We start from the raw sequence: 11,873 nt of genomic DNA on the forward strand, positions 1-11,873 counted from the left end.
AAGATTTTTAGATGTTGAACAACAGCCTTGTCTCTGATCATTTTAAACTAAAGAACATTTTTGAGTTTTTAAAGAAGGACATCATGTGGACGGATGTAAAGTGAGGGAAGGACAGCCGAGAGACGAGGACAGAGCAGAGACCATCTGGAGAGCTCCAGCACCACAGACGCCAGGTCAGTGTCACAGATCCATTCGTTTGATCATTTTTCTGCTTACTTTGGGTTTGAAATGTCTTTTCATTTGACGGGATTTCACAGCGATGGACAGATGAGAAGCTGTTCGTCGCTAATGTTACTCGGTGCTCTCCGAGCGGTGCTGAAGGGACAGCTCCTCCTGTACGGAACCTCAGTACAGACAAAATTCAGTCCTCGTGTTCAGGGACAACACCCGATCAGAGTGACTTTATGTAATGAGTCGTTCAACCCCCCCACGGTGACCGTCCACACCGGGAGGTGGAGAGAGCAGCTGTCTGTCATAGAGAGGGAGGAGGTGGGCTGGAGACGTGGCTGTCCCTCCTGGAAGACTTCCACGGTGTTGACCTCAGTGACAGAAATGTTGATGAAATGATGAGAGTCTCACATCTGCACAGCTGGCCAATCACAGCCAAGCCGGTGTGGTGTCAGACCATCTGATGAAGTGTCTGCAGTCTTAACTCTGTCTCATGGACACTGTCCACAGACGACTGACAGCGGCTCAACGAGGCCGATACTTTGACAAAAACAAGCCTTTTTGAAGACTTTTAAAGAGTTGTGGTCAACATGTTCAGATGTGGACATTTGACAGGGTAGACATGAGGCTGTCAGTGCTCTCTGATGGACAAACCAAATGGAGCCTCCCTGTACGGTGGCCCTGAAAGCTCAATGCACTGCAACTTAAGAAAACACATATTAGAAAAAATGCAGCAAAGACAAACAGAGAGACAACAACAGGAAGTGTTTCCAGGGGACACTAAAAAGTGATGAACACGACGGGGACGCGCTTGTTGTCCCACCAAAAACCTGACAGTTTAGCTCCTTTTTCAACACGATTCAGTAACTTCATGAGTCAAAAACCAACAACAGGCCGTGTGCATCACTTTGCATTGTCCCCTGGAAACAGAGGACAGTCTGTGCATCATTTCATTAAGAGGCTTTCTTAAATTGTTCTTCTTATATCTGTTTATTTGTGTTTTCAAGAGGTGCAGTGTGTTGACCTCTCAGGGCCACCGTATCTCCGACACCTAGAAATCACAAGCAATTTGCAACCGCAGAAGAACTGAGCAGACTCACGTTTTTATTAACGTAACGAGAAAATGTTAGTTAATACATGTGACGGGCTGCTAAACGGCGACTGTGAACGCATCAGGAAACGTTCGCTGTATCAGGCAGCGTTAGCAGACGTGGTGACGCTCGGCTCACAGCACTCGGGGGGTTTGGTGGTTTCGTGTTTGACTTCTGCTGGCCAGGCCGACCACATGCAGGCCTCAGGATGCCTCCATCACAGCTTAAGTCAAAGTGTGCTCAGAAAAACAAATGAGTCCTTCAGAAATGTCCTTTCTGGGAGACGGCCGTCTGCTGAGACTTTATTTTTGGAGGTCAGAGCGTCTTGAGCATCATCATCCGTCCCCTACAGACGCCCCGTCTCTGCCCCCGTGGGAAGATTTCTGATTCGTTGTGATTGTCTCGCAGCCCGCGGTCTGAGGTGACTGATGGATGAGTGGACGTTTACCGTCCTCAGGCTGGACCTTCGTCCCAGACTCGGTGGCTTTGGCTGCTTTCAGGTCGTTTGCGTGAGCTCGACGTGTGGGAGCGCGAAGGACTGTTGGCTGTAACGGCTTTGCTGCCTTCAATGGCAGTCGTGTGTGTAGAAAAGAGGAATTTTGATTCAGTTTTCCCTCCAGTGAACAAACAGAACAGTCATGTTTTGTTTGTGCCTTTGACTGAAAATGGAGAAAATGTTCCTCTGATCATCTTCAGAAAAGAAAAGCTGTTTTCACTGTTTCCAGGCTTTTTGACAGCAGCTCCTTTTTTCCTCCAGGAAGAGAAAATATGTGAAGACATGTAGAATAAAAACAAGAGATTCAAGATGATGAAATATCAGATCAGAATAATGAGACACAGGTCAAAATTAAACCCTGGGACGTATTTTCAGTCCAGAGAAAACCCATCGAGCGTTTCGTCACGCCTCAGCGTCCTCCCTGCCCGACTCGTCTCACGATCTCACGCAGTCTCAAACCCACAGCTTCCTCTGCTTCAGACACGCTGGCCTGAACGTTTTAACCTCACTGAGAACCGTCGTCCGTCAGCCATGAGCCAGCACGGGCCGCCTGTATCGCACTGACCGCTGTATTAGACTTTAAATGACGTGTGACGTCAACACAATCACACAATCAAACATAGATTTGAGTTTATGGCTCCTAAACTTTGAAAATCAGGATTTTGACTTAAAATCAAGTCAAATTTATGAAGAAGGCAAAACTCAAAAGTATGAAATAGTCAAAATGTCCTTTTCTTTTTTCTTGTTTTTATCCTCTGTGAGGCCCTTTGTGTTGCTTTTAAGTATGAAAAGTGCCATATAAATCAAGTTTGATTTGATTTGATTTGATTGAACAGTCTGAAGTCACGGGTGTTGATTCTGAGGCGTTAAGTCAAACGATGAGACGGTGAGTTTCATCATCAACTTCACTTAATGTGAGTTTCTTCAGTAAATCAAATTTCCAAAAACAGCAACATTTATGAGGAAATATTTTCCTTTAAAAAGCATAATTCAGCTGTAGTTGCTGTGTTTTATGTTTAGTTTTCATTTATTCCTTGTAATAAAACCCAGACTGAAGCTGGTGAAGGCGGCAGGACGACGCTTGGTTTGAGCCGTTGGGATCTTTTTCGGATCTGCACTTTGCACTGCGGCACTCACACGTCATGTTCAACTTTCCAGCCTTCTCAAAGTGAGAAATTGCATTTTTTTTTTTGTTGGCTGGGCTTCTGCTGACCTCGTCACGTCAGCTGTCTGCTCCTGCCTTTCCTCCTCGCTGCCCGAATCCGGTCACGTTACGCAACCTTCATTCTTTTTTCCACTTCTACTGTATGTGGACTTCATACCAAAGACGACTGTTGCTTTGTGCATGAAGACGGCCGTTCAGCTTCATCTCGGCTGAGCAGAGAGCTGCAGGACAAAAATCTGTCCCGTGGGTCCACGTGGCCTCACCTACACTGACACACCGCCAGCAGTGCAGCATCTGGCTGCAGTCAACCAAACGCCAACGTACATGATAGCCCGCATCTTTTATTACTCTCATCTGATTGAACTGGGTAATTACAGCCTCCATCACTATCTCCTCCTGTTTGTGCTGCTGCTGAAGCATCCTGCACGGTCCGCTTGTTTGTTCAGACCGCACATTGTTTGTTTCTCTGCTAAAAAAACTCGCGTGGAGGTTTAATATGTGCAAACACCAGTGGTAGATTTTCCAATTTCCTCCTTTTTGCATGTTATATTAGTCCCTGAATAGAGCTGAGAGTGTGGCAGATGTGAAAGTGGATGTATGTTAATAATAGCTGAAGGCGAAATGAGAGTCAACAAAGCCAACTGTTCAACCGCCATGACTGAAACAAGCTACGTGTGCTGGACTCCATTATAGCTTCTCATGATGTCACGGAGCTTTTAAAAATTCACAGACCTCTCAGATCAGGAGCTTATTAGGTCACAATTTCTCTAAATGTGTCCCTGTTCAAAAACTGAATTTCAGAAATCCTGAAGAACAAACACAAATCTGTCCTTAAATGCATTTTTGGGCTCTGATAATGAGAGTCTACAGCTATGCTAGCAGCTGGCACTGCTTTGAATAAAATGCTAACATCAGCATGCTAACATTCTGACAGCGCTAACGTGCTGATGTTTAGCAGGTAGAATGTTTACGATGTTCACCATTGCTGTTTAGTATGTTAGCATTTGCTAATGTTAGCATGCAGCTGAGGCTGATGGTTCTTTGAGTTTGTAGGTTTTGTACATGTACCTAAAAGTACACGGACACCCGTCCACATACTTTAGTTTACTTTTCATCCGGGTCTGTTTTTCCTGATTTTTGCCTCTTTGATCTGATGAAGGGAAATCTTAAAGCCACAGCACACAATCATATTTCAGACAACAGTGATCTTTCAACGTTCATGTGATCTTCTGATAATCTGGTGTCCACATACTTGTGGCCATGTTGTGCAACGAGCGTAATACCACTATCACATCCTCACCTACTGCCTGCTGTTTGGTTTTATCAGACTAAACTGCTCTACAACCCTCGTTATCTGCTGGATCCATCAATTAGCCGGATATAACAGGACTATCACGAGCCCCGGGACGCCGTCCAATACTCGTAAATTCTGGCAGAGCCGCGGCTGCTGTGTAATCTGGTCAACTGGCGGCCGCTCCGCAGATCCCAATTAGGGGAAGCCGTCTGCTGCCGGCGTCCGACGGCTGCAGCTCAGCCGACTGCCAGAGACGAGTCCCTTGTGTCTGTTGTCCTCTTGTCTCTTTAGATCATTGTGTCCCCTGTGTCTGTTGTCCTCTTGTCTCTGGTCTCTTTAGATCATTGTGTCCCCTGTGTCTGTTGTCCTCTTGTCTCTTTAGATCATTGTGTCCCTTGTGTCTGTTGTCCTCTTGTCTCTTTAGATCATTGTGTCCCCTGTGTCTGTTGTCCTCTTGTCTCTGGTCTCTTTAGATCATTGTGTCCCCTGTGTCTGTTGTCCTCTTGTCTCTGGTCTCTTTAGATCATTGTGTCCCCTGTGTCTGTTGTCCTCTTGTCTCTTTAGATCATTGTGTCCCCTGTGTCTGTTGTCCTCTTGTCTCTTTAGATCATTGTGTCCCCTGTGTCTGTTGTCCTCTTGTCTCTGGTCTCTTTAGATCATTGTGTCCCCTGTGTCTGCTGTCCTCTTGTCTCTGGTCTCTTTAGAGCATTGTGTCCCCTGTGTCTGTTGTCCTCTTGTCTCTTTAGATCATTGTGTCCCCTGTGTCTGTTGTCCTCTTGTCTCTTTAGATCATTGTGTCCCCTGTGTCTGTTGTCCTCTTGTCTCTGGTCTCTTTAGATCATTGTGTCCCCTGTGTCTGCTGTCCTCTTGTCTCTGGTCTCTTTAGATCATTGTGTCCCCTGTGTCTGCTGTCCTCTTGTCTCTGGTCTCTTTAGATCATTGTGTCCCCTGTGTCTGTTGTCCTCTTGTCTCTGGTCTCTTTAGATCATTGTGTCTCCTCATTCATGTCTCCTCAGGACGTTGGAGTTGCTTGAGGTGGAGCTCACTTTAAACTAATGATTCTTTTCATTCTGGATCAATCAGCTGATCATTTCCTCCATCGATCGATGGATCCATCGATCAATCGTTTGCTTTGGAAACTTTGTGAGAGCAGTGAGAAATGTGCTCACAGTGAGTCCAAAGTGACGCCTTCACCATGTTTGTTTGGTCCACCCTGGTGCAGCTGTGGGGTCGCTGTGTGGAGATCAGCTCAGTCAGCATTGAACATTTTCACAGCAGATCTCAGTTTAAAGTTGGCATCAGCTCAGAATCAGTCAAATCTAAATGATGCAGGAACGTCAAAATGTTGTTTGTCCTCATGCGAAGACTGAACGTCTCCGACTGTCGTGGAGGTTTTTCAAATCTGATTTGCAAATGATTTTTCCATCATTTGCCGCCCGTCCCTGAATGCCTCGCGTCGGCATGGGTTCGAGGATTTGAGCCTGAACTCTTAGACGTGTCCTCAAAAACTTGGGGGAGATTAAGAAAGTTTGCAGGCTGACAGAAACATCCAGTCACAGCTGTCAGATTGATTGACATTCATTCCTCAGAGACGGAGAAAATGTATCCCGACTAATCCAAGCGCTCTGTAATCTGAGGCCAGCGTCGACTCCCCATTCATATAAATAAACACACAGAAGAAGTGCAGTATTTACATGTGGTGCATTATCATATTTCTATTTTTATCCCCATAAATGCATTTAATCCGGGGGCGTCTAATGCTTTGCGTGACAGGGACCAAACACAAGAAGCATTACTGGCGAGTTGCTGCAGCACAACTAATTACACTGCTGTTACCACACGACGCCATCAGCCGTGATTAGCACCATTAAAACGTGACTGTCAGAAGTGAGTGTGTGACTGTGCAGGTCAGCGGCAGACGGATGATTGACGCCTCCGACTTTAATACTGGCTGCAGCGGTCGAGTGTGATGCAGAGACGAGGCCGTCGAGCGTTTCGGCGTGATTAGCCTGAGCCTCTCTGCAGCCCTCCTGAACCCAGCTCTGCTCTGCTCAGGCTGCCAAAGCGCTGGAAGCAGGAGAGACAATGCAATGAGGAAGTTACGTAACACACACACACACACACACACACACACACACACACACACACACACACACACACACACACACACGCCGTGGCAGTCCTCAGCTGCAGCCTCCACTGCTGCTCAGAAAAAGTGGGGAAGCAGCGAGGGAGCAAAGATGGGGCTGAGCTCGCCGCGGCTCGCACGGCGGCCGACAGGCGACGACTCCAGAGGAAACACTGTCCCCCTCTTCCTCACAATGTCTGAGGCTCTGGGAAAGACACCTTTCATTCTTTTAAATGGCAAACTCATTGCGATGAGGCCGGTGCTTCTGCAGCTGCACAAACCTGCCTGCTGGCGGTCAGGGAAAGATGGAGGTCAGGGTTAAAACCAGCGCTGACTGTCGGGGGGAGAAGACCTCCAGGATCAACGACTAAATAAGTAGTTTGACTGTGATTTTGCCTCTCAGGCATCATGAAGGCTGCTGCGCCCCCTCCCTCCGTGGAGGTGGTCGGGGCTGTAAGCGGCTTGTGAGGAAGCCTGAAGACACGACTCGGGCTGAAAATGTCCCACTGTCCCTCTGCATGATCATCACTCAAAGACAAAGACTGGAAGAAAACTCTATTCTAGAATCTGCTCATTCCAAAAATAACATCCTGTCAGCTGCTCTGCGCACGCTGTGGCTGACTGGGTAAACTGGGAACTGTGGTGCCAGTGCTGACTGGTTTGGGCTGCTTTCGAGGGAATCTCGCTGCCGTTGTTGTTGTTGATTGCTGCCTGATTTCTAGATGAGCATAAATTCAGAGTGTGTGGATGACGCCGAGGATTTGAGTGAAACATCTTTAACGTGTAGCTCAGAGCGCGGAGACGTTCTCTCTTCTTCAGATTTGTGCTCTTCTGTCCATCACTTCCCCTCGTAATCTCCCTGATGGGCAGGATTTAAGCTTTGCGTTGCGTAAGAGCGAACCTTCAGCGTGGAGGCGGAGTCGTAGGCTGACGAGCTCAGGTGCTCGTCTCTTCACCTGAAACTTCTCCCGTGACTCGTCTTCATCTGCAGTTGGATGAAGATAACGTCAGAACGTTCACATAAACATTAGATCAATCATTTCACCTGTCACCTGACTTCCTGCTTAGCTGCCGTCATAATTACTCTGACCACCAGAGGTCGCTGCCTGTTTGCTTCCACAAACGAGCTAAACGCGCCGCTTTTCCTGTGATGACGGCCGTAAATTATAAAATTACTTATTATATACCGAAATTCAGCGATGTGAAAGAGAGGACAAAGTAACAAGAAAAGAAAAGAAAAGAAAAGAAAAGAAAAGAAAAGAAAAGAAGATTGAAAACATTTCACTTTTTAAGGATATCGTTAAGAGCGGCGCCACGTAGCTTCAGTTCTTTCTCAGCTCACTTGAATTTGAGTGTTAGCATCAAGCTAACAGCTTTCGCTCCATTTGCTCTTATTGTCATGAAGCTTAAAATAAAATAGCTCAAATAAACAAGTGTTTGCATGCAGGAGTGAAAGTCCCGCCGTGAACAACGTCGTCTGGATGAGTTTGGATTTTCTTTTGATTTGGTCAAAATACTGATTCTTCAGAGCAGTTTTTTTTCTTCTCTGTGACGTCTGCAGAAGTTTGTGATTTCAGTGGTTATTTTTATTCAGTGTTCAGATTTTTATTTGTTATTTATCTTTATGGACATTTTTTGAGACTTTTTTCTGTTCGTTTGAAGCTGGTTTTAATTTATCAGTGAAGAATTAAAAAGATCAAAAGGAAATGAAATTGAAAAATCATGATGAGAATAGAAAACCAAATAATGATCTTCAGATACTCAGTGACTGACCAGCTGCTGACAGAGCAGCTTATTGTGCACTGGTACCAGTTAGTAAACTGGTTTCCATCACTTCACACTGTGAGCAGCACAGCAGACCCGAACGCACAGCGAACACAATTATCCAAAGAGAGGCTTGAAAATGACAACATGAAGCTCGTTTTATCTCCACGCAGGTTATTTTCGAGCAGGCGATCATTAACCGGAGCTGCGTGTGCAGAAGAGCGCACGAGTACGAGGAAGCCATCGCCTCATCGCCGTGCGATAATTAAGGCTTTCAGCCGAGCTGCTCAGCTGGCTCGAGGTCTGACACGAGAGTGTAAGACTCAGATGAGCTTATGTAACCTAATTGTTCAGCCCCGGAGAAGAAGAGCGCTTATCTTTATCGGAAAGCATTGTGAGGGCCTGAATTAATCAAATATATGGAAACTCCGCTGAAAATGCTAATTAATCGCTCTCGGTGCTCCCGCCCACCGCCGCCGTTTCCTTCACTGTGATGAAGAGGAGGGGAGGCTCGACTCCTCATCGTGCTTCATGTTAACATCACCTCTGCTGTGAAAGCACACTGACTCATCCGGACTAACGCCTCTGTGATTAATCAATGCAAAGAAACATTATGCTACAGGAACACGGACTGAGGAGGAAGCGATCGGCCTTTGAGCAGCGTCTGGAAGGAAAAAATCCACACGAGCTCAGTTATTATCAAACGGAAAGGCAAGAGACGGCTGGACATGAGGAAGATGGACGTTCCCCAGCCCACCGCATGTGTCTTTTATTTTGAAAAATCTAAACGTTAGCCATAATCCTCACTGTCAGAAGGCAGACATGCTAACAGAAACACGAGGTCAGGACTCGCTTTTCCTCCTGTTTCAAGGCAGCGCTGACGCTAGCTCGATGCTACGTATTAAAAACGTAGTAACGTTTGTTTGCTAACGAAGACGAAGGAAAGCGGCGTGCGCGTCACGTCCGCTCTGAACAGTACGTTTGGACAGGTTATATTACTGAAGTACTGAAGTATGCTGAGCGATACACTGAGTACACAGTATACTGTGGAGTTTCAGATGGCCCAGTGAGGCAAACAGGAAGTGCATCACTTAGACTTTAAGTACTGAGGGAACTGATTGGATAATTGAGAACAGGTGACGGGGGAGAATGACAGGAAGTAAAACACAGTGGAATGCATGAGGAAGTTACTACAAAATAAAAGAGGAAATGCGGTAAACAGGAGTCGGTGCACGTCGTCAGGATGTCTCACTGGATGTGTTTTCACCTCGGAAATATCAGAAAATATGATATGAAGAGCTTCTTTATGTCAGGTTTCATGTTATTTCTGTAAAATAACATGTTTAGAGTGAGAAATGAATGATGCAGTCTGCATGAGAGCGAGGACGACAGTAACACCGAGTGAAGTCTCGTTCCACCTTCAAGAGACACGAGAGCAGTAATCTGTCATGAACGTGACGTTTGAGGACGTTCATCCAGCCGCTGACGCAGACGCCGTCACAGGAAGTGTGAGGATGCTGCTCCTCAGTTTGCTCAGGTGAATCGAACCTGAACTCCTCTGAACGTTCGATGATTTCAGAGCTGTAACTGAGTCAAACAGGCTCCGCTTTCAATGCACATTAGGTTTTACTATCAGTGTTTCAGCAGTTTGCAGCTTTGCAAGCAGAGAGGAAAAAAGCATCCAATAAGCAGAAAGAAGCAAAGAGGCATCAGCGGAGCGTTATCTAACCGCACTGAATGCAGCGTTTCCACATGAGCGGCTGCTGCCATCACTTCTGCATCATCTGCTTTCAGTGCAGCAGTAACTGTCGGCCACAGGGCCCCGCTGCACCTACGCTGACGACGATGATGATGAAGATGATGACACCTCAGGGCGCTGCTGCTTACAGCCAGTCAGATATTACACCTACAGAAGCCGCAGCAGCGTCGAGGCGTCCGCCGTCGGTCCAGTGGGAGCAGAGGCAGGAGCTGCGTTTCATGCACTTACATAAGATCACAGCACCTTCGTTTGCGGCGCGTGCTCGACGAGCGCGCCTCGTTTCCGGCCGCTGCGCTCTGCTGAACCTCGGCACACTGCGGCTCTTAGTTAGACACGCGTTACTTTTGATGATGGAGGCCATTTTCTGAATGTTTATTCATGCTGGATACTGGAAATACTGGTTTTTCTGCAGAGTTCTGTGTGATGCAAGTTAAACGACATGCAGGGGTGCGTCGCCTTCAGAGCGACACCATCAGCAGACGACATCATGTGACGTCCAAAGCTGCGACAGATCACTGCTCGAACGAAAAGTTTTCATGAGGTGAAGTTAGATATTAGATTAGATATAGTTAGATAGGTTAGTCAGATATTAGACCAGGCCGGTCGCACGTATAGTTACAGCTTGTTTTTTGTTTTCAGGCTTCTGATTGGCCAGCATGCCTGCAGGGTTAGGATGATGTCACCTCCTGTTTGGTGTGTGTTGATGGCTCCTCAGTGTCTTTGTGTTTTCGTATGGACGGAGGGTTTTTGCACAGATATTTAGGACGTGCGTCCTCTGTTTCCCTCATGATCGATGCTGCTGGAGCGACGCGTGACAGCGGGCTCGTTGTTTGAGGTCAGCTGACCCTTTGATGACTGACCTGAGCTCACGCTCACATGGAGGCGGTTCAGCTCAGAGGAACATGTGACGCAGCAGGCTGCTGATGCCGAGCAGACGACAGTGAGAGCACAGACCGTCTGTCTGACAGATCACAGGTCAGTTTGGACCCTGAAATAACATGTGGAGCCAAGATTCAGCTCAAACGGTGTAAAGAGAATAAAACATGTTGGTGCAGCTGATTTTACTGAAGATGTAGCTTCACCTGTCGGCAGGTGAAAGGAGACATGGAGGTTTGTTCAGCACGAAAAGCAGCAAATCGTACATTTAATTAAAAGAGCCGCGATTCCAGCAACATATTTCAAAGGAAATCATTTCTGTCAAGCTTTTTGAGGTGAGAATCCTGAGACCTTTTTTTGGCACCGTTTTTGGTGATAAGCTGTTTTTCTGGCCCCAAACGTTCACTGTGGATTTATTTCACCTGCGTCACAGCGGAGCCTTCATGAACACCACAAACTACTTTTCAGCTTAGAAATATGTTCACGCTGTTTGAGCAGTTTTATGAGTGTTTTTGAAATTTCTGAACATTTCTATGAAACATATCTGCAAACTGCTCAGTGCAAACGTGTCCTTTGTTTTCCTGAAGTATCAGCTGTGATGTAGAAACGCTGAAGTTCATCAGAGCGTCGGTGTGACTTTTTCAACGTTAAACTAAAATTACTATCTTTATATATGATATTTTAGATTTCTAATATTCAGGGAATCCCATTAATCCAAAAAAAGTCCCCAAGAAGTGCACTTTTAAAACAGCTGAAAACAACTTTGAGGAGATTACTGAACCTTCTCAATATGAAACTAGAGATTTTTGAGATGTTTTTAAAGATTCATGTCTTCAGTAGGAACCAATGAGCTGAGAGCTACAAACAGGAAGTCAGACAGTATTTAGAGACGCACCAGCATGGCTTTTTAAAGAGCTTATTGAGCTGAAGAAGAGGAGAAGTTTCTCCAGACATGAAGGAACTCTTCATCCTCCAGTTCAGCACATCTGAACATCTGGAGATACGAGCTTTCCACTCGACAGGAAGGGTAACTGAAGCCGTCGGACGTAATGGAGTAAAAGTACTGCGTTCACCTCGGAGATGTGGACTGGAGGTGTGAAGCTGCTTAAAATGGAAATACTCACGTAAAGTA

Source organism: Chaetodon trifascialis, chromosome 22, assembly GCF_039877785.1.
Source record: "Chaetodon trifascialis isolate fChaTrf1 chromosome 22, fChaTrf1.hap1, whole genome shotgun sequence".
Lineage (NCBI taxonomy): Eukaryota > Metazoa > Chordata > Actinopteri > Chaetodontiformes > Chaetodontidae > Chaetodon > Chaetodon trifascialis.